This window comes from Canis aureus, chromosome 23, assembly GCF_053574225.1.
Source record: "Canis aureus isolate CA01 chromosome 23, VMU_Caureus_v.1.0, whole genome shotgun sequence".
Lineage (NCBI taxonomy): Eukaryota > Metazoa > Chordata > Mammalia > Carnivora > Canidae > Canis > Canis aureus.
In genome coordinates, this window is record NC_135633.1 from 36,513,619 (window position 1) to 36,536,633 (window position 23,015).

The window sequence follows — 23,015 nt, forward strand, 5'->3', positions numbered from 1 at the left end:
TAATAAGGTCTATTGAAAAATAAAATTTCCAACAGATTTGTATACTGCTTGAATTTGAACACATTTCCTAACCCACATGCAAATCCATTGGCAACTGTGCCTTACTGGCTTCAGGTGTTTAAATATAACCTCTAACCAATAATTGGCCCACCAATTATCTATGCGGATCTAGAGGCAACCATAGGAAGCCAAAAGTCCAAAAAGGATGAAAAAAAAAAAAAAAAAAAAGGAAAGAGAGAAAGTAAAAGAAAACTCAAAAGAGACATCAGTAGCTAAACAATGCAGGGATGACAGACTCTACAGATCTAGCCCATAAATGTGACTAAATGAACACAAAAGATAAAAAGAAACAATTGGTGGAGAGGAAGAAACAATTCAGAATCAACCGTTGTTTTAACATATTATCATAAGGCTTATTTTAAAAAAGAAATGGTATAACATGCAAAGAAAGGTATGACTCATACACAAGAACATATGCACTAAATAGAAATTGTATTGAGGGATCCCAGATGTTGGAATTAGCAGATAAAAACTTGAAAGACGAAGCTGAGCTTTCCCTGTCCCACATTTACAACTAGATATCATACACATCCAACACAATCAACCAGAAAGCCTGGCAGAACAAACTCTACGGCTAAATATAGCAAAGAAGCTGCATCTGAAAGTTTGGGATGGTTAGAAAGGTTGAGGGAGGCTGCCTGCAGGATGGAGGAAGCTGTGAACAGGAAAGGGGGAGAGAAACAGGAGCTCACACCAGGGAACTCACATGAAGACGATTAATATCCATAACATTTGGCTTTAAAAACCAAAGGGGCTGAGTTCTATCAATTTTTAAAATCAATGGGACTTGGAGCTTCCAGCTTGAAACATCACCTGACTCAGCACTGGGTGAGCCTGGAGGGTGAGTGATAGCTGGGTCAATGCCTTAAAGAGGCCACAGCCTGAAAAAAAAAAAAAAAAAAAAAGAGGCTACAGCCTGCACAGAGAAGCAACATAACAATGTCAGTTTACACAATGCTGGAGGAAGGGGAAGAAACAGGAAAACAGATCTATTCATACTAATTTTGGAGTGTGTTGGGGCACTTCTCCAAAAATGAGGAAGCTGGAAGGTGCCATTCTTCTCCCCGCCCCCAACATAAACACAGAGCCACCTGTGAGAGGTGGGGCTGCAGAGATACTTGCTATCCAACCTGCTAGCACTTCATCCTGCCCATGAGTTCTCCTGTCATCTCATCCACTCCAAGCTTGTTAGCCTTGGTCCTGGGCTCAGGACAAATTTGGTTAACACATGCACCTTGCCCAGCTGCTGGGTGTCATACCCAGCCATGTACCTTTAGCCCTTGACATGCTCCATGCCCCAGCCTTACATCCCTGGCTGCCTGTCTGCCACAAAGCTTTGGGGATCTGGCATAGGTCCAGTGGCACAGTATAAGTTTTTTTAACATCACCACCCTGCTCCCAAGTTCCTCCACAGGCACATTCCCTCAGAGCTGACTTGCTCAGGTCCGACTACCACCACAAGCACAGCCCACAACAGAGAGTCAGTGCAGACAACTGGATTGAAAGGAAAAGTGACTCAGACACAATAGAACAGTGCAAGCAACACACGCAGGATATTCTTCTGAAGGGTCTGGTTCTGGTGAACAGGGGACACTGCACTGCAGGACACTCCAGGACTTTCTTCTTCATAGAGTCACTATTCTCAAGAGCAAAAGATAAAGCTAACATTCTTAACACAGAGAAACAGATACAGAGAGCCAGATAAAATGTGGCAGAGAAATATACCCCAAATGAAAGAACAGGACAAGGCCATGGCCAGAGATCTAAGCAACATGCCTGATAGAGAAGTTAAAGAAACAATCATAAGGATACTCGCTGGACTTGAGAAAAAAAATGTAAGACATGAGTGAGACCCCTACCACAGAGATAAGGAATAATGTAGCAGAGATAAAGGATACAATAAATGAAATGAGAAACACCCTTAATGGAATGAATAATAGGATGGAAGAAGCAGAGGAAGAAATTAGTGACCTAGAATACAGAGTAATGGAAAGTAATCAAGCTGAACAAATGAGAGAAAAGGAATTATGCAAAACAAAAATAGACACAACATATTCAGTGTATTTAAATGTAATGTTTATATTAAGTGCATTAAATGTAATAACATTCATATTAGAGGGGTCCCAGAGGAAGGAGAGAGAGGAAAGGAGGCAGAAAATTTATTTGAAGAAATAGCTGAAAATTCTTTCTTTCTTTCTTTCTTTCTTTCTTTCTTTCTTTCTTTCTTTCTTTCTTTTTTTAAAGATTTTATTTATTTATTCATGAGAGATACATACAGAGAGAGAGAGGGGCAGAGACATAGGCAGAGGGAGAAGCAGGCCTCATGCAGGGAGCCTGACATGGGACTCCATCCCAGGTCTCCAGGATTAGGCCCTGGGCTGAAGGCGGCGCTAAACCGTTGAGCCACCTGGGCTGCCCTGAAAATTATTTCTGATCTGGGGAAAGGAAACGGATATCCAGATCCAGGAGGCATAGAGAACTCCCATCAAGATCAACAAAAGCAGACCCACACCAAGACATATTGTGTTTAAATTGGCAAAATATAATGATAAAAAAATCTTAAAATTAGCAGGACAATAGAAGTCCTTAATTTACAAGGGAAGACCCATAAGGCTAGCAGATTTTTCAAGAGAAACTCTGCAAGCCAGAAGAGAATGGCATGATATTCAGAGTGCTGAATAGGAAAAATCTACAGTCAAGAATGTTCTATCCAGTAAGGCTATCATTCAGAATAGAAGGAGAGATAAAGAGTTTCCCAGACAAATAAAAGCTAGAGTTTTTGAACATTCAACCATTTCTGCAAGAAATATTAAAAGGGATTCTCTGAGTGAAGAAAAGAGACCAAAAGTGATAGTATAAATGTAGGAAACACAAGAGCAGTAAAAAAGGAACATTTCTGTAAAAAATTAGTCAAGGAACTAGAAAAACAAAAGGGTGTAAAATATACTAACATATACCTAAAATGTGGGAAGGACAGGAAAAAAGAATGAATTCAAACTTAAATGACCATCAACTTAATATAGACTGCTATATGCAGATGAGGTTATGTAGAAACCTAATGGTAACCATATATCAAAAGCTACTAACAAATATACAAAAACTAAACAGGGATAAATCCAAATGTATCATTAAATAAAATCAGTAAAACATGAAAGATAGAAAGAATCAGAGGAAACCTTCAGAAACAAACACAGAACAAGTAATTAAATGGCAATAAATACATATCTATCAATAATTACTTTGAATATAAACATTCCAATCAAAAGACATAGGTTGAAACAATGGATTAAAAAAAAAGACCTAACTATATGCTGCCTACAAGAGACTCATTTTATACCTAAAGATACCTACAGACTGAAATGAGTGGATGGAGAAACATCTATCCTGCAAATGGACATCAAAGAAAGATAGCAATACTTACATAGGAGAAAACTAACTTTTAAAAAAAAGACTGTAATAAGAGATGAAGAAGGACAATTCAATGATAATAAACAGGACAATCCAAAAAGAAGATATAATAGTTTAAAATATTTATGTACCCAACATAGGAGCATCCAAATACACAAAACGGTTAATAACAAACATAAAGGAACTAATTGATAATAATACAATAATAGTAGGGGACTTTAATACTTACATCAATGGACACATCATCTAAACAGAAAATCAATAAGGAAATAAGAGTTTTGCATGACAAATTGGGATAGATGGATTTAACAGATATATTCAGAACATTCCATCCTAAAACAGCAGAATACACATTCTTTTCAAGTGCACAGGAAATATCCTCCAGAATATTAGCCCATAAAACAACCTCAAGAAATTAAAAAAGATCACTCATCTTTTCTGAACACAATGTTATGAAAGTAGAAGTCAACCACAAGATTAAGAAAGACCACGAATACATGGATGTTAAATAACATGCTACTAAACAATGAGTGGGTCAGTCAGGAAATAAAGGAATAAATTTAAAAAGTACATGGAAAAAATGAAAATGAAAATACAATGACCTGAAATCTTTGGGATGCAGCAAAAGGAGTCCTCAGAGAGAAGCTTATAACAATACAGAGCTATCTCAAGAAGAAAAACCTCAAGCAAATAACCTAACTTTATACCTAAAGGAGCTAGACAAAGAACAACAAACAAAACCTAAAACCAGCAGAAGGAAGGAAATAATAAAATTAGAGCAGAAATTGATAACACAGAAACTAAAAATATAATAGAACATATCAATGAAACCAGGAGCTGTTTCTTTAAAAAACTCAATAAAATTGATAAACCTCTAGACACTTACTAAAGAGAGAGAGAGAGAGAGAGAGAGAAGGGACTTGAATAAATAAGATCTCAAATGAGAGGAAATAACCAACACCACAGAAATTATAAGAGAATATTATAAAAAACACTATGCCAATAAAGTGGACAACCTAAAAGAAATGGATAAAATCCTAGAAACATATAAACTACCAAAACTGAAACAGGAAGAAACATAAATTTTGAACAGACTGATAACCAGCAAAGACATTCAAGTGGTAACTGAAAAACTTCCAACAAACAAAAGTCTAGGCTTAGATGGTTCCACAGGAGAACAACATTATCCTGATACTAAATCCAGATAAAGACACCATTAAAACAGAACTATGGGCCAATATCCCTGATGAGCATAGATGCAAAAATCCTCAATAAAAGACTAGCAAACTGAATTCAACAATACATTTAAAGAAATCACTCACCACAATCAAGTGGAATTTCATGGGTTGAAAAGGTGGTTCAATATTTGCAAATCAATCAACATGATAAATCACATCAAAAAGAGGAGGAGGGATAAGAACCATATGACCCAGGTATTTGGGTGACTCGGTTAAGCATCTGCCTTTGGTGCAAGTCATGATCCTGGGGTCCTGGTATCAAGCCCTGAAGTGGGTTTGCTGCTCAGCAGAATCTGCTTCCCCTTTCTCTCTGCCCCTTCCCCCTGCTCATGCTCTCACTCGCTTTCTCTAAAAGTAAAAAAAAAAAAAAACAAAAAAAAACATATGACCATTTGAATAGATTTAGAAAGCATTTGAGAAAGTACAACATCCATTCATGACAAAAAGCCTCAACAAAGTAGGGTTAGAGAGAACATACCTCCCCAATATGATAAAGGCCATATATGAAAATCCCATACCTAATATCATCCTCAATGGAAAAAAAAACAAAACAGAACAGAGTTTTCCTCCTAATATCAGGAATAAGACAAGGATGTCCACTCTTAACCAATTTTATTTGACATAGTACTGGAAGTCCTAGCCACAGCAATCAGGTAATAAAGTAAAAAGGCATCCAAATTGGTAAGCAAGTAGTAAAACTTTTGCTATTTGCAGATGACATGATACTATATATAGAAAACCTGAGAGAGTCTACCAAAAACCTGCTAGAACTGATAAACTTAAAGTTGCAGGAGACAAAATCAATGCACAGATATCTGTTGCCTTTCTATACTCTATTAGTGAAATGGCAGAATGTGAAAAAAGAAAACAATCCCATTTACAATTGCCCCCAAAATAACAAGATACCTAGGAATAAACGTAATGAAAGATGCGAAAGACCTATACTCTAAAAACTATAAAATAGTGATGAAAGAAATTGAAGATGACACAAAGAAATGGAAAGACATTCCATACTAGTGGATTAGAAGAACAAATACTGATAAAATGTCTATACTATCTAAAGTCATCTACAGATTTAATGCAGTTTGTATCAAAATATCAACACAGAACTAGAATAAACAACTGTAAGATTTGTAAGGAACCACAAAAAATCCTGAATAGCCAAAGCAATATTGAAAAAGAAAAGCAGAGCTAGAGACATCACAATTCCAGACTTCAAGTTATATTACAAAGTTGAAGACAGGTGAATATAGAGAATCACATGTAATGAGAACAGAAATCTCCAAAGGAACCAGTGTCAGTATATGATACCGTGAACTGTAATTGATGAACTGTGAAGGCTCAGTGTGGACAAGTCTGAGAGTTAGGAACTCCAGAAGAGGGATGCCTGGGTGGCTCAGTGGTTGAGTGTCTGCCTTTCGCTCATGGCATGATCCCAGGATCCAGTATCGAGTCCTGCATCAGGCTCCATGTGGGGAGCATGTGTCTCTGCCTCTCTCTCTGTCTGTCTCTCATGAATAAATAAATAAATCTTAAAAAAAAAAAAAAAAAAAACTTAAAAAGCCCCACAAACACCAGACGGGTTCAGTCAGTCCTTGGGGTTATACCAACACTGGTGAATTTTATCTCTGGTAAATCTAATGGACTCACAGTAAGGGCAGGAGACAACTCCTAGAAGCATCCAGCAGGGGGAGGGGCAAAGAGAACTTGAAACATGCCAGAGTATTCTGTTCTAAATAAGGCCTGCCCTGAGAAGAAATCATTTTACTAGAGCTTAACCTACATGGGGAAAGGAAATGTGAACTCCAGCATCCCTCTAGAGGTTCTGGACCATCTAGAGGGGGAACAACAGAGAAGTACTGGTGACATTTACAGTCCAAGGTCACAATCTCATGAAAAGACTAAACTAAATCATAAAAGTATGGATCATTATCCTTGCCCTGATACCTGACCGTTACATTACTGAAGGCCTATTTACTGCAGTTCCTTTTACCTAGTACATCACGTCCATCTTAACAAAAAATTACAAAGCATAATAAAAGGAAAAACACACAATTTGAAGACATTGGACAAGTTAAATAACCACTGTCAGATATGGCAGGAATGTTGAATATCAGACCAGTTCTTAAAAAAAAAAATATCCTAAGAGGTTTAATGGAAAAAGTAGACAATATTCAAGAACAGATGGATAATCTAAGTAGAAAGATGGAAACTCTAGAAAACTGAAAAGGAATTCTAGACATAAAAACATTGTAATGGAAATAAAGAATGTCTTTAAGTGGTTTCATTAGTAGCTTGGGGATGGCTGAGCAAAGAATTTGAGGATATGGTAATAGAAACTTCTAAAACTGAAAGCCGGGCAGCCCAGGTGGCTCAGCGGTTTAGTGCCGCCTTCTGCCCTGGGCCTGATCCTGGAGACCCGGGATAGAGTCTAATGTCAGGCTCCCTGTATGGAGCCTGCTTCTCCCTCTGCTTCTTCCTCTGCCTGTGTCTCTGCCTCTCTCTCTCTGTCTTTCATAAATAAATAAATTCTTAAAAAAATAAATAAACTGAAAGCCAAAAACACAACAAAAAACAAAGACATAAAAAAACCCAAAATATTAAAAAAAAGTTGAGATACCTATATAAGAAGTAATGGGAACACGAGAAGAAGAAATGGAAAAAAGAAAAACAACCAGAAGCAATATATAAAGCAATAGGACTGAGAATTTTCCCAAACTGTCAGGCATCAAACCTCAGATCCAGGAAGCTCTGAAAAAACCAAGAAGGTTAAATGCTAAAAAACAAAACAAAACAAACAAACAAACAAAAAAAACAAAAAAAAAAAAACAAAAAAAACCTATAGCTGGGCATATCATATACAAATTTCAGAATTTCAAAGAAAAGAAAAAAAAATTGAAAGGGGGGGTATATTCCCTATAGAAGAGTAAATACTGGAATTACATTCAACTTCCAGAAAAGATGCAAAATGTTTTAAATATAAAAGAAAACAAAAACACGGACTTCTGCACTCTGAGGAATCATCTTTCAAAAGTGCAGGAGAAACATACACTTTCTCAGACAAAAAAGAAAAATTGATTAAATGTGTTGCCAGTAGACCTGCTTTGCATGAAATGTTAAAAGAAGTTCTTCAGAGGGAAAAAAAAATGATAAAGTGTAGAAAAATGGACCTTCAAAGAGAAAGGAAAAATATCAGAGAATACGTAAAACAAAAAATGTATTTTTCTTATTCTTAATTGATCTAACAGATAACAGTTTTTTAAAAAAATAGTAAACAATATATTTGATTATACTTATACCTCTATGGCTAGATAGATGTATCAGTAAGGACTTAGCTGAACTCAACAGTACCATTAACTGTCGACAATTAACATCTATGCAGTATTTCATCCAAAAATAGCAGATTACACATTCTTCTCAAGCTCACATAAAACACTTACCAAGATAGACCACATTATGAGTCGTAAACCACACCTTAACAAGTTTATGAAGTAGAAATTATACAACGTCTGCTCTTAGACCACAAAGAAATTAAACTAGAAATCAATAATAGGAAGACAGTTTGAAAACCCCTCAAATTTAACTTGAATATTAAATAACGTCCTTCTCAATAACACATGAAGAAATCTCAAGAGAAATTTTAAAATACTTTGAACTAAATGGAAATGAAAATACAACTTAATAAAATTTGTGGGAGGTGTCGAAAGCTCGGCTCAAAGGGAAATCTATAGAACTGAATGCATATACAAGAAAAAAAGACCTGAAATGAATAGTCTAGCCGAGTGTAGGAAACCACAGGGACAGTACAGTGTGAGCTGTAACATGGTGCTGCTAGCGTCCCTAAGTCCAACATGGGGAGGTGGTTTACCAGAACACACAGAGAGCCTTGCAGGCACCACCATTTCCTCCGCTTGTTTCCTCCCACTGCTGAACCCAGTTAGAAACCTGAGGACACAGAGGCCTGTTGCCCTAACTATACAAATCAGCCTCCTTGACAAGGAGCAGAAAGTTAATTTAGGAAAGGAAGTGGAAAATAAATGAAAATATCAGTACAGGGGATCCCTGGGTGGCACAGCGGTTTGGCGCCTGCCTTTGGCCCAGGGCGCGATCCTGGAGACCCGGGATCGAATCCCACATCGGGCTCCCGGTGCATGGAGCCTGCTTCTCCCTCTGCCTATGTCTCTGCCCCCCCCCCCCCTCTCTCTCTCCCTGTGACTATCATAAATAAATAAAAATTAAAAAAAAATATATCAGTACAGTAGGCCAGGGCATTGCCAACTAACAGGATGAAGAAATGTGACATTGCAGGGCCCAAAGATGGGGAACGGCTCTCACCTTAACCCTTTGAAGGTGTTCCACCCCCGCCTTCCCCCCACCCCCCACCCCCCACCACTCCTATCTTCCTGACTGCACTGCCACTCACCTCCTCTCCTAGCCCTCTTCACACCATTATTTAACAAAGTGTCTCACCAGCTCCGGAGACTCCCCAACCTCCCTGACCTAGAAAGGGTCCAGCCCCTTTGCACCTTCTATAGTCGCACAACCACTGCCCTCAGGCAGTAGCGTTTGAGACTAAATGGAATGACAAGCGGCCTAGATCAGGCTGCAGCAGAATTTGGGCTTGATCTTTACAGAGAAAGTTACCTTTTTTACTTATCTAAATTGTGACAGGGAAACTTTACACACAAAAATCAGTGATCTTTAAAGAGTGCTCTTATCTCATTTAATCTTAAAAAAATCCTCTAAGATAGCTATTACTATCTTTATTTCAAGCATCTGGATCAGAATCCCAGTAAGCTTGCAGCAGAGCCAGAACCCTTAAGAGGGCCACGTGACTTCACTCCCTCGCCACTCGCTCCTAACCATTACAATTAGTATCCTAATTGTTATTCATTTCTGAACATCTGCTTTGATTTTGCCTTTCAGGGCTCTAGGAGGGATATTTTTAAAAATTTACAAATGGCTCAAAATTTTTCAGTAACCCTTTGTGATTAAATTTTAGTTTTATCACATTGTGTTTAGAAAATTTGACTAAATGGTTCTACTTTCAGGAATTTATCATGGTTTACTTTAAGGCCTAATAGTAGGGTCAACTTTTGTATTTGTTCCTCAGAAGGTTGAAAAAAAGTTACCAAGTTTAAATAGTTTTAACACAAATTAAAAAGCAGATATTGTCAGTGCACCCAGATGGTTCTGGTTAAGGCCTGGCTCTTGATTTCTGCCCAGGTCATGATCTTAGGCCTGGGATCCAGCCCCATTTCAGGCTCCCACTCAGTGTGGGGTCTGCTTGGGATTCTCTCTCTCTCTTTCTCTCTGTCTCTCCTCTCCTCCTGCTCCTCCCCTGCTTATACATGCTCTCTCTCTTTCTCTCTGAAGTAAATAAATCTTTTTTTAAAAAAGTAAAAGGCAGATATTGTCAGACCAGATAAAAAAGATTCAGCTACATCTTGTCAATTATAAGCTGCCTATTTTTAATGTAATGGAAACAGATTGATTAGAAAGAAAAGGATACAGTGGTAGTAAACATTTCTGTAGTGCTTATTCTGTGTCAACAACTGTTCTAAGTACTTTATATGAATAGCTCATTTATCAACCATTGTATGAGGGATGTACTATTACTATGGCCAGATACAGATAAAGAGAAACTAACTTATCCAAGGTCACACACTGTTCATATGAAGTTTGTATTTTTATATTTACAGAGCATTCAGTTACCAGGAACTTAGCATGAACAATGTTGTAATAGAGCAAAAAATATACATGTTTTTGTGTATGTGTACAAATTTTGCTTTTCTATACCACTCAATATACATAGCCTTCAAAATATATTAAAATCAAGTTTTATGCCAATAAATCTATAAACCTATGAGCTATAAAAGCAAAAGGGCATTTGTCTATGTAAAACAGTAGTCTTCTAAATTGCTAAAACAAGGAAAAAAGGTTAAAAAGGTAGAAATGAGATGAACCTACTAACACTAATTAAAAGAAAGCTATAATGATGATATTAATATCAAAGTAGATTTCATAGGAAATACTATTACCAGAGATAAATGATGAGCTGATTTATTAAGACGATATAAAGATTATCAGTGTTTATGCTCCAAATAAAAAGGTTCAAAGGACATGAAACAGAATTGATTAGAATATCAGGAGAAACAAATAAATCCACAAATATAGGTAAAGATTCCAACATCTCTCTTTAAGTGTTTGATAGAAAAAGTACATAGTCACTCAGTAAGGATTTAAAGCCCTTGAACATTATCAATATACTTATCTAATTGGCAATTATGGAACATTCTATCCAGTAACAACAGGACATACGGTCTTTTAAAGTGTACCCAGAATGTTTACCAAGATAAAGGCACATTCTGGGCCATAAAACAATTCTCAGTAAACTTAAGAAAAGATTGAAGTCATACAAAGTACATTCTCTGTCCACACAGAATTAAAGTGGGAATCAATAACAGAAAGAAAAAATAAATAATCTAAGCCTCACCTTAGAAAAAGAAGAACTAATTAAATCCAAAGTAAGCAGAAGCAAAGAAATAAGAAACAATAGAGCAGAAATTGGTGAAATTGGGGGAAAAAAAGGAAATCAATAGAGAAATATCAATAAAACCAAAAGAGAATTCTTTAAAAATATCAATGAAATTGATAAGTCTCTAGCCAAGCAAAAATATGAGAAAAAGAGAGTTGATATAAATTACTAGAATTAGCCAGGAAAGATGGGACATCACTATGGATCCCATGGACATTAAAAGGATAATAAAGGAAAAGTATGAACAACTGTATGCACCTATCAATCTGATAGCCTAGATGAAATAGACCATTTTCTTGAGAGGCACAATCAACCAAAACTCACAAAAGAGGAAAGAGACGATCTGAAAACACATTTTTTTCTATTAGATAAATTGAATTAATTATTAACAACCTTCTAAAATAGAAAACACCAGATCCCGATGGGCTTACTAGTGAATTCTACCAAACATTTAAGGAAGAAATTATACCAATTCTCTGAGATTTCTTCTAGAAGTTAGAAGTGGAGAGAACACTTCCTAATTCTACAAGGCCAGTATTACCCTAATACCAAACAAGACAAAAAATTAGAAAAAAAAATAGCTATAGACCAACAGCTCTCATAAACATGGCTGTAAAAATACTCAAATATTATTTATATCACTGTCCTCTGCATAGCACTCATTATAATCATATTATATTTTAATTGTTTATTTGTGTTTTCCTATTCCATTACATTTCAAGCTCTCCAAGGGCAGGAATTATGCCTTACTTATTGTTCTGTATGACTATCTACCATAGTATCTGGTATATCGTAGATTTTCAAAAATATATGTTACACTGAACTTTGTCAGATCCAAAACTTCCAGGTTGGGAGAAATCACAGAGGTCCTCAAAACCAACTTCAGAAGCTCAGAAAGTTCTACACATTAAGTAAGTGAATACTTGCTGCTTAGAGACATTATTCCCACCTAGATCCCCAGAGTTATAGGCTACAAATAAAATAAAAGTGATAGAGAATGGATTTCATAAAGTATATTTATGTAATCAATTTGTCAACATGATCAGCTTCAATAAAATAGTGGAAATAGTGGTATGCTGAGCATAATAGTAAGGCTGTAAAACTACTTTTGAAGCAAAAATAAGCTTAATTAAGTTAACTATACATAACACTTACCTGCTAGTAGCATAAAAATAAGTATGAGTAGCAATTATTGATAAATATCTTTCTGAAAAAATTTAACAACCACTTAGTTGTTTATTTCAACTTGTTTTCATCCTTGTAACTAGAATATATTATGGTGAGTCCTATGGGCGTTCATTAACTTCATTTGACACTGATGTTTAAAGGTTTTACTAAAGGGGACCCTGGGTGGCTCAGTTGGTTGAGCATTTGCCTTCAGCTCAGGTCAAGATCTTGGGGCTCTGGGATCAAGCCCCCCAGTGGGCTCTTTGCTCAGCAGGGAATCTGTTTCCCCCTCTCTTTCTGTGCTTGCTCTCTCTTAATAAATAAATAAAATATTAAACAAATAAAGATTTTGCTAAAGTTATCTTTGGGGATATATATGTGTATATATATGTGATATATATGATATGATATATATATACAAATGTATGATATATATATACAAATCATATATTTATAAATATCAGTGTTAAGATGTAAATGTTTCCATCTGAAATAAAGTGATAAAATGATAACATTCTTCCTTACTAAAAATTGGTAAGAATACAGAATGTGATAGCGACATATGCTTGTTAGAATAGCCATCACCAAAAAAAACACATGATAACAAATGCTGGCCTGGATGAGGAAAAAAACGAAGCCCTTGTACAACTTTGGTTGTACACAGTTGGTATATACAGTATGAAAAACAGAGTGGAGTATCCTCAAAACATTAAAATAGAACCACCATATGATCCAGCAATTTCACTTCTGGGAATATATCCAAAGGTAACAAAATCACTGACTGGGGGAGATATCTGCACCCCATGTTCACAGCAGCATGATTTACAATAGCCAAGACATGGAAGCAACCTAAGTGTCCATCGATGGATGGATGGATAAAGAAGTTATATAATCTGCTCCATTCACTTAGTTATGAAGTCCTTTTTTTTCAATCATTAAAGTACTTCTTATTATGTATAATAAACTATACTAAAAAGAACAAAATTGCAGAATCAAGAACTGTTCTCTCCACTTCTAACTTCTAGAAAAAAATCCCAGAGAATTGGCATAATTTCTTCCTTAAATGTTTGGTAGGATTCACTAGTAAACCCATCTGGATCTGGTATTTTATATTTTAGAAGATTATTAATTATTAATTCAATTTGTTTAATAGAAATTGTGTGTACGTGTGTGTGTGTAATGGAATACTATTTAGCCATTTTTTGACAACATGGGTGGACTTTAAAGGCATTATCCTAAGTGAAAAATATCAGGCAAATACTATATGATTTCACTTATATGTAGAACAACAACAAAAGTCTACTCACAGAACATGAGATTAGACTTATGGTTTCCAGAGGCAGGAGGTTGAGAAGGGGGAAATGGAGAAAGATGGCCAAAAGGTACAAACTTCCAGTTATAAGACAATAAGTACTAGTGATGTTCAACAAGATGACTATAGCTAACACTGCTACATGATACACAGGAAAGTTAAGAGAGTAGATTCCAAGAGTTCCCTTCACAATAAAAAACCTTTTCTCCCTTTATTGTCTTCTTTTTTTTCTTTTCTTTTTATATCTATATGAAAAGATGAATGTTAGCTAAACCTGTTGTGGTCATCATCACAAAATACGTAAATCAAACCATCATGTTGTATGCTTCTTTAATCTTATACAGTGATATACACCAATTATTTCTCAATAAAACAGGAAAAAGTAGAAACGAATGGTAAGGGGATCCCTGGGTGGCTCAGCGGTTTAGTGCCTGCCTTCGGCCCAGGGCATGATCCTGGAGTCCCGGGATCGAGTCCCACGTCAGGCTCCCTGCACGCAGCCTGCTTCTCCCTCTGCCTGTGTCTCTGTCTCTCTCTGTCTCTCATGAATAAATAAATAAATAAATAAAATCTTTAAAAAAATGATAAGAACAGAGTTGATATACCCTTATTATATTCATTATCTTTATAATACTTTGCCTGATATCTAGGCTTATTAAAGAAGACAAATAAAATGCAGTTCCTATTTTCAGAGCACACATTCAGTTTCAAAGGCCACTTGAAGGTGATTTGTCAATTTTCTTTGAAATCACAGGGCTTATAAAGATTCAGAGGCAGTATACTTGTATGGATTTTATCCCTTGTCAACACAAGGAATGAAAGAAGCCTCCCTTTTGTTTGAGCTATGAATCAAAATTGACCAAGGACTATTTTACCCAATTGCTGTTTTGGAATTCAGGCATTTTAAAACCAAAAGAGAAAATGCACTCTAAACTAACAAGGACTATGCCTTAAGGGGGTTTTTTCCTTAAGGGAAAAACTAGTTACTAAGCATTCCTGGTATTGTCATCAGCAGAATTTACCCAAATGAGCATTATTCCAGGTAGAAAGAATGGTGACAGCTTTATACCTCTTGTCTATTCGAGTCAATGAAGAGCATCTATTTAGAGGGTTCATGGTAAAGGCCTTCAAAATACTTAACTATTAATTCATAGAATAAGACTATTCCCTTCATCATATATATAACTGCCTTAAACACAGGATTAAAAATAGAAAATATTCAACATAAGGTAAATTGCCTTGGCAACGTGGCATGTGTTCTTCAGAAGAAATCTTTAGAAAGACTCTGAAATGTAACCACTACTGCCTAAAATCTTTGCAGAATACCCACAGCATTCAGCTTTCCCAATATCAAATAGGATACAATTACTGTTGTTGGTTTCCAGTCAACATTCAAAGTCATTTTAAATGCAGATTCCTATAAACTTGCCAGTATTCAAATAGACAGGCGGTCTTGTGAGAACGTTTTTGACCAAGGATTCAGTTACTAGAGCAGGAAAAACATTTTGGGATCTTGAGGGAGCCACTCAGACTCAAAAATAAAGCAGTTATATGCTTTATGTGTATATGTTTATATGAGGGTGTATATAGGGAAAAACAGTTGAATAATCAATATATTTGGCCACCTAAAATCTGAATTTTAGAAAACTTAAAATTTAGAATTATTATTATTTTAAATTTTATTTAAATTCAATTTGCCAACATATAGTATAACACCCAGTGCTCATCTCATCTTGTGCCCTCCTTAATGCCTGTCACCCAGTTACTCCTTTCCCCCCCACCTCCCATCCCTCCTACAACCCTTCATTTGTTTCCCAGAGTTAGGAGTCTTTAGAATTATTTTTAATTGTTTAATTACAGATATATTTTTAAGTGATAAATCATTAGATTTCATAATAGTATCCCAAGTTGTTCTCACATACGTTACTATGAGATAATGGTTTTGGTCCCTGTTTTATATATGAAGAAACTAGGGGGCACCTGGGTGGCTGGGTTAGTTAAGTGTCTGCCTTTAACAGAGGTCATGATCATGGGGTTCTTCGATCAAGTCCTGTCTGAAGCCCTGCCTGGAGCCCTGCGGCAGGCTCCCAGCTCAGCACGGAGTCTGCTTCTCCTTCATCCTCTGCCCTTCCTCCCACCCCATTTATGCTATCTCTCTCGTGCTCTCTGTCTGTCTCCCTCAAATAAATAAAATCTTTTTAAAAAATGAGGAAACTGAAGCTTAGTGAGATTAAGTACCACGTCCAAGTTTAGCTAAGAAGTTATTGAGTTGAGATTAGCATTCATATTTTTTGACTCTTGGTTCAGGACTCCTTTTGCAAACCTGGGAACTTCAAGGAATTTTCATAAGCTTTGCAAGAAAATGTTTTCCCACTGAGCTAATATTGGAATAAAAACTTTAAACAAGACTCATTCCTTATAAAAACTGTCTTCAAAATTGCAACCCCAAAGCCACAGCTCTCCCAAAATATTCCCTTCTGCTCCTCCTACTTTTCCAACAGAAAAGTGTTGGCAAAGAGTTACTTTTTTTTTTTTTTTTTTTTTGCCAAAAAACACTCTTAAAGGAGCAGCCCAGTAAGCCAAAGAGTAGTGATTATTAGGGGGGGAGAAAAGCAGTCTGTAAAAAAACCCTCAGTGTACCTGCAATAATTATCCATAGTGCCTTTCTTGAAAGATTTTGGAAGTGTCACTGAATCATCTGCCTTACTAAATTCAAAGTTGAACCAAGCAGTAGGAATGTATGCAATGAAGCCCATTAACTAATACAATTTACCCATTCAAATAAATAATTAATCAATTTATCCATTTAATTAAATTAATTAATTAATGATGTGTGCAGTACTATAGGTTCAAATAGGGTCAATGCTAATGTGCTAATGTTAGGACCAATGAATGGTCAACGTTCATGTAACTTCCAAAAATCTTGGAGACTAGTATAAAAACAGGCAGCACAGTAAGGTAAGTGTTATGCTAAAGGTGGAAAGATAGTGCTGGGAGTCCATAAAACATGCACATGGCCGTGACTGGAGGAGGTATCCAGGAAAAGGTTTTGCAGCGATAGTAATGCTTAAACAGCCTAGAAGAATGAGGAGGCAATAAAACAATGAATTAAGGAGAGGGGAAGTATACTCTCAAGGTCTAGATAAATGGCTCAACATACATAAAGATAAAGAGAAAGACACGAAGAGCATCCTGGATGACAAGGAATTTGCTACTATTAGAAAATGTTACAAAGTTTAAATTTGTAGTTTCCAAATAACATCTGATTTAATATACCCTATTGTTATGCAGTTGGATTTGAAATTAAAAGCCAATTTAAACCATGTATGTAAGGCACATAATTTTCCTGAAATAATTCAGGTTGTAAATTTTTATGTTGCTAGAACTTGAAAATTCTTCTTTCAGAAATGAAATTGGCTAGTATATCCAAATGGAATAGCAACTGCTTGGATTTCTTTTAGGGACCCACAAGGGATTCCTGACTGGGAGATTTGCCATGATCTGCAACACTCTGGGACTAAAATGAAGGGGTAGTCAAGTGGCCCTTCTTCCCACTCAAACATTTCTTCCAAGAATGGCTTCCTTCTTCTTCCCTCACTTCCTTGTCAGTTGGTAAATTTCTTGTAAGATTTCAGATAAGTAAGAAATAGCTGTATACTACAAACAATAGTTGGAGATACCAGTTTATTGAGAGAAATAGAAAAATAAATAGACAATATTGTGTTACTAAAATAGGGATAATGTTCATTAATTAAACATGTACTGAGTAGTCTTTGATATAATTTTAAGGGAAGGACAAAAAACAACCAGCCCCCCCCCCCCCCCAAAAAAAAATGATAAAAAAGCAAAAGTTTGTCCATTTAAATTGCAGTCTAGTTTGTGGTATAGGAATCAGAAGACCCATAGTATCTATCTAATCCTGACCCTATTGCCATCCAAACATGTGATCTGAAGAAAGTCCAATCTTCTATTTTGTTTCAGTTTTTGAATCTATGATTCTAGTATCTGAGTTATAATTGCTACTGTTTTGTTTCTGTTTTTATTTTTTAATATCCAAAATATTTACAAATATCAGGAATTTCACTTTTAAGACTAAAGGAAAATTATGGTTTATGTGAGCTTGGCAAAGTAGGACTCCACACAAAATTATTCAAGTCAGCTATCTAATCTTTCCTCTCTAGTTCTCTGTATCTGATTTTAGCTGGAAATCAAAGAGGCAAAAATAATTTGGAAAAGGTTGGCCCATAAAAGAAAAGATCACCAAATCTTTGGCCAACATGGGTTACCACTCTCATGAGAATTACATTATAAAACTACAGTAGAACATCCCTTTACTAAGAAAACTTTGCCCAAACTTCCTCAAAGTTAAAGGGGCATTTAAGTGGGAACTAGAAAAGCCAGATTGTTAATAAACTGTTATAAATCTCCAAAGTTAGAACTTTCTGAAATACTTTATCATACTAATTATGATGCTTTCTTAAAGAAAAGCCTTAGCTGGAAGAAATAGCTTAGATTAAATAATCCCAGCAGGGATCCTGGAACAGATGGTTATTAGCTAATAAATCATAATTGACAAGTGAATACAGTCTGTTACTTGAATCTGCAAAGTGAGTAGGGAAAATGGTGGTAGTGGGGAAAAGAGAAGAACTGTGGACATTTAGTTCAGCTTCAAATTCTGGCAGCCAACTCAAGAATAAACTGTAACTTTGTATATAGAAATTTCTGTTAAATCTGTCACTGAAAACTTAAAAAAAAATAATGCTGAGTATACAGTAAACCAAGCATGGAGTAACATCTTAGAATTTCCCTGGGCTATTATCAACTAGCTCCATTTCTATTATGGAAGCGGGCCACTCTGATAACACTGGGTGGATCTGATAGAACATAAATGAAGATTTAAAAGGACATAAAATGTTAGGTTAGTTCAAAGTATGCCATTAAGATACTAGCTGTCCATGAAATCCTGAATTTTATGTAAATGGGATTATACAATATGTACTCTCTCTGTCTTGATTCAGTAAGATTATTATTAATGGAGTCTAGTAAAAATAAGTTATCCCTGGAGAATAATATATTAAGACAACACTCCACTGCCTAAACATGACAGGAGCATAGGAGGGGAACACTTGATACAACCATGGATCTAAAGAGTGACTCAGCAAAACTAATTTTAGGAAAAGACAACCAGCTCCTTCTGCTACTGTTAGATTGACTTGCTTTTTTTCACCCATGATGGGTAAGTGATCTACATATATAACCAAAATAAAACAAAGAAGAAATCTCCCATCCATAAAATTATGACAGTATAGTTAAAATACAATGAACTTACATTGCCATTTTTTATTTGCTCTGCAGGGAAAAAAAAATAAGGATATCCCATTAAATAATCCAGGACTACGGCAATGACATTCATGTCATCCAGGAAAAAGAATCAAACACAAACCATTAAAATGACTCCAAAAGATCAAGAAACTATTGAATATGTAAAAAAAATATACCCTACATGGGTAATATTTCAAACTACTAGGCTTAAAAAGATTTTAAAAAATTTAACAAAATGTCCTATATCAAAGAAAAACTAAAGCAACCTAAGTATCAACAACAAAAGCAGGGCTCATTATTAACTAAAAGAGTTTCTAAAGCTAAGTTACCTCCCAAATGCCTACTCAGTTAAATGACAAAATAAATAGCCAGTATTTTGTTAGCACCTGATGTGTGCCAAACAATTCTGGGCACTTTTCATGGGTCAGCCTAGAGGTTCTAAAATATTTTCACTAAAATACGTAATGGCTACAAAATAATTGAATTTGAGGATGTAGAATTTGGAAGTACAGCTTACAGATTGCTTCCCTAAACCCTTCTCAAAGTAAATTGTCTCATACTTCATCTTTTAAAAGTACGTATTTTCCAAATATACTATTAATATACTTCTCCTTTAGGCCAATGAGCTATTTTTTTCTTTGGTTTGAGGACCATTTTGAAGGTTTACCCATAAGTATAGCTATTCTGACTTGTTAACTAGTTTTAGCTTCACATGTACACTATGAAGTAAATACTATTACCCCCATCTTCTAAATGAGGACATGACTAATCCAAGGTCACACAGCTACTAAAAGGTAGAGAATATATACATATATATATACATATGTATATATATATGTATATATATATTATTTTTAAAGAAATTGAAATGTCCTGAATGGCCTCTAGCTGACAGTTTACTCTAGTTGTGGGAGAACACAGGGAAATGAATAGTAAGACAATAGTATTATCTTACAGATAATGTAACACCAAAAAATCAGAATATAGTTTGAATGCATTTGTAAATAATTTCACATATTAAAAAAAAAGACACAAAACTGTGACAATTATTATAAATACTCAAATAAATGTTATATCAGAATTATATCAGGTAAAAATATAGAACAGAGGGCCAACACTTCATCACTGCTGGAGAATGGGAATTTACACAACAAAAACAGAGGTAAGTCAGGTAGGAAACTGTATCTGCATGTGGTTTAGAATATGAAAAAAAATACAGATAAATGGTGCTTAGATCAACCATATATCTGTATGGACAAAATTGAATGTCAATATTTACCTTGCATCATCTAAAAAATAATTTGTTATAGATTAAGACCTATATGTGAAAGTTAAAACTATAAAATTCATAGAATAAAACATTTTTTAAAAAAGTTTTAAAAAAACTTAATGACTTACAGATAAGCAAATATATTTCAGAATGCAAAAATCACTAACCCCAAAATTTGATAAACTGGGCCTCATAAAAGTCTGAACCTCTTTTTGTCAAAAGTCACTGTTAAGAATATGAAAATGCAAGTAATAGTCTGGGAAAAAAATGGAACATAAATACCAAAAAAATTGCATCTTGAATATATATATATCCTTACAAATAAAAAAGTTAACACAATACAGTTTTTTAAATGGGAAAATAGTAGCTTCCTATTACTTCCTAAGTAACTTGGAAAATGGTGTTTGACTGGAAACTGTATGGTTGAAGATAAAATGATCTGTACACTGTATATAAACACTGCACTCTAATTGGTAAATTTGTTTCTCATAACGATTTCAATAAAAAATTTCAAAACTACTTTATATATACACTGGTATTGAGTAAATTTATGGTAGATGGCAGGTGATGGGCTTCTCACTGTGTGAGAGAGAAATTACAGAGAAGCACGAAGAGAAATGTAGAACAAACCCTGTAATTGCAAGAGTGGGGGACACCAATATGAACTTACATTCATATAAAGATTCAACATACAAATGGACAGATATAAAAATTAAAGATACTATGTCTATATGTGGGTTAATACACACATAGTAACCAGTTCTTTCCTTTTAAAGAGAATAAAAACACTACTTTAACCAAATGATAAAGGTTAATATCATTAGAAATGTTATGTGGAGATCACATATGCCTTTATACCATGTAATGAGAGCACCTGAACTCTGCAGTATTTTTTCCAACAATCCATAACTCCATTGTAATCAGAAAAGAAAAAAAAATCATACAAATATAGATTGGGCTTATCCTACAGGATACCTGTCAGTATTCCTCAAGATCATCAAGGTTATGAGAAACAAAAAAAGACTGAGAGATTGTCAGACTGGAGGACATGGAGTCACAGGACAAATAAATGCAAAGCGGAACCTTGGAATGAATCTTGGAAGAAAAAGTTTACATTCATGGACAATCTGCTACAATTCAACGGTCTGGAGTTCAGTATAGTAATGTACCAATGTTGGTTTCTTCACGTTGACAAATATACCATGGTAATGTAAAATGTAATCAACGGGAAAAACTGGCTAAGAGGTATATAGGAACTCATTCTATCATTTTTTAAGCTTCCCTATAAATCTAAAATTATTCCAAAATGAAAAGTGTATTTTTAAAAAATAGGCAAAGATTTAGACTGACACTATACAGCATACGATATATGAATAAGCAATACATACATGAAAAGATTGTTAGTCACAAGGGAAATGCAAATCAGAACCACAATGAGATGCCACTACACACTTACTGGAATGGCTAAAATTAAAATGACTAACAATATAAAATGTTGGAGAGAATGCAGAGCAACTTGCTCTTTCATGCATTGCTGGTTTAAAATGGAACAACTGATATTGAAAACTGTTTGGTAGGTCCTTATTCAACACCGGCAGTTTCTCATTTTGTTAAACATATACCTACCTAATGATCCAAAAATTCTACTTTCAAGTATGCCTACACAAAGATTAACACAAAATCTTCATTGCCACTTTATCACAATAGCAAAAAAACTAGAAACTGAAATATTTATTAACAGGAAAATGGATAAACTGAAATACTCATATAGAAGAATACTACTTAGAAATAAAAAGCATGGGCAGCCCGGGTCGCTCAGCAGTTTAGCGCCTGCCTTCGGCCCGGGGCGTGGTCCTGGAGACCCGGGATCGAGTCCCATGTCGGGCTCCCGGGGTGGAGCCTGCTTCTCCCTCTGCCTGTGTCTCTGACTCTCTCCCAAGAATAAATAAATAAAAATCTATAAAAAATAAATAGCACAAGTACTGGTACATGAAACAATATGGAAGAATCTTAAAATCATTATGTCGAGTAAAAAAACACTAGACATAAACAAGTATATATTACATGATTCTACTCTTGTGAATTTAAGGACAGGCAAACTAATTCATGGAGAGAGAAATCAGAAATCAGAATACTGGTTGCTTCTGAGAGGGCATGGACTGAAAAGGACAGGGTATTTTCTAGGGTAATGGCAGTATTCTGTATCTTGATTTCGGGTACATTTGTCAAAACTCAGCAAACTGCACTTTGGGATTTGTACACTTTGCTATATAATAATTATAACTCAATTTTTAAATTCAGGTAAGGAATAGAAAGGATCTGATTCAACTCTTAAATCAGGCTGGTAAAGTATACCTTTAGATGAAACAAGAACAACTATAGATACAGAATTAACTAACTGGAAACTATGTGTCTCTTAACTCTCACTGGAGAACAAACTAAACTAAACTAAAATAAAATAGATGCACAAAGCCTTCTCAGAATCTCCTTTTTATTTTTTTGTAATTAAGCCCTCTCATTTTATTTCTATATTCCTCTCTTATGGCATTTCCATTATAGAATAGAGATGGATGCAAAGGACAATCTACTTCACCCGAGGAATTGAATATTATTCTACTTGTAATTCACTCTTCCCCTACCCTAATCTAAGACTAGTGCCATATCTTGCACCAGAGAAGCTTACAAAAAATTATCTTGAAT

At 35.3% G+C, this 23,015-nt stretch overlaps 1 protein-coding gene and 1 long non-coding RNA gene across 35 annotated transcripts in view; one reads left to right on the forward strand and one right to left on the reverse strand.

The window, feature by feature from the left end:
- Positions 1–23,015, reverse strand: part of DLG2 (discs large MAGUK scaffold protein 2) — a 1,979,996-nt gene that overhangs the window by 662,984 nt on the left and 1,293,997 nt on the right. The gene's annotated exons all lie outside the window — the stretch shown is intronic.
- The window catches only part of LOC144294996 (uncharacterized), a 118,457-nt gene that overhangs the window by 1,301 nt on the left and 94,141 nt on the right, over positions 1–23,015 (forward strand). Inside the window, exon 1 of one of the 5 annotated variants that reach the window (XR_013362338.1) lies at positions 12,076–12,155. The exons of the other annotated variants lie outside the window; for them this stretch is intronic. This is a non-coding gene — a long non-coding RNA (uncharacterized LOC144294996). Of the gene's footprint in view, positions 1–12,075; positions 12,156–23,015 lie in introns of those variants that run through there. 5 annotated transcript variants of the gene reach the window in all.